The sequence below is a fragment of the Bison bison genome, unplaced genomic scaffold (genome assembly GCF_000754665.1).
Source record: "Bison bison bison isolate TAMUID 2011002044 unplaced genomic scaffold, Bison_UMD1.0 scf7180017864524, whole genome shotgun sequence".
NCBI classification, from domain to species: Eukaryota; Metazoa; Chordata; class Mammalia; order Artiodactyla; family Bovidae; genus Bison; species Bison bison.
In genome coordinates this window covers 5,057,372-5,058,578 of record NW_011495075.1, presented here as the reverse complement: position 1 = coordinate 5,058,578, position 1,207 = coordinate 5,057,372, and the positions used below count along the sequence as shown (strand labels likewise).

The 1,207-nt window shown below is 43.9% G+C and overlaps 1 protein-coding gene across 1 annotated transcript in view; it reads left to right on the top strand.

The window, feature by feature from the left end:
- F13B (coagulation factor XIII, B polypeptide) overlaps window positions 1–1,207 on the top strand; it is a 64,976-nt gene that overhangs the window by 45,364 nt on the left and 18,405 nt on the right. The gene's annotated exons all lie outside the window — the stretch shown is intronic.

Sequence of the window (1,207 nt, the reverse complement as noted above, 5' to 3'; positions counted from 1 at the left end):
TTTATAATAGCCAGGACATGGAAGCAACCTAGATGTCCATCAGCAGATGAATGGATAAGAAAGCTGTGGTACATATACACAATGGAGTATTACTCAGCCATTACAAAGAATACATTTGAATCAGTTCTAATGAGGTGGATGAAACTGGAGCCTATTATACAGAGTGAAGTAAGCCAGAAAGAAAAACACCAATACAGTATACTAACGCATATATATGGAATTTAGAAAGATGGTAACAATAACCCTGTGTACGAGACAGCAAAAGAGACACTGATGTATAGAACAGTCTATGGACTCTGTGGGAGAGGGAGAGGGTGGGAAGATTTGGGAGAATGGCATTGAAACATGTAAAATATCATGTATGAAATGAGATGCCAGTCCAGGTTCGATGCACGATACTGGATGCTTGGGGCTGGTGCACTGGGACGACCCAGAGGGAGGGTATGGGGAGGGAGGAGGGAGGAGGGTTCAGGATGGGGAACACATGTATACCTGTGGCAGATTCATTTCGATATTTGGCAAAACTAATACAATATTGTAAAGTTTAAAAATAAAATAAAATTAAAAAAAAACAAACAGCTTGAACATCAGGAAGTTCACAGTTCACTTATTGCTGAAGCCTGGCTTGGAGAATTTTGAGCATTACTTTACTAGCGTGTGAGATGAGTGCAATTGTGCGGTAGTTTGAGCATTCTTTGGCATTGCCTTTCTTTGCGATTGGAATGAAAACTGCCCTTTTCCAGTCCTGTGGCCACTGCTGAGTTTTCCAAATGTGCTGGCATATTGAGTGCAGCACTTTCACAGCATCATCTTTCAGGATTTGAAATAGCTCAACTGGAATTCCATCACCTCCACTAGCTTTGTTTGTAGTGATGCTTTCTAAGGCTGATAGAACTAGATATGTATGTGCTAAGTCGCTTCAGTTATATCCAACTCTTTGGGACCCTAGGGAATGTAGCCTACAAGGTACCTTTGTCTATGGGATTCTCCAGGCAAGAATACTGGAGTGGGTTGCTATGCCCTCTTCCAGGGGATCTTCCTTCCCCAGGAGTCAAACCCACGTCTCAGTCTCCAATATCAGCTGCTGCTGCTGCTGCTAAGTCGCTTCAGTCATGTCCGACTCTGTGTGATCCCATAGACAGCAGCCCACCAGGCTCCCCCGTCCCTGGGATTCTCCAGGCAAGAACATTGGAGTGGGTTGCCATCT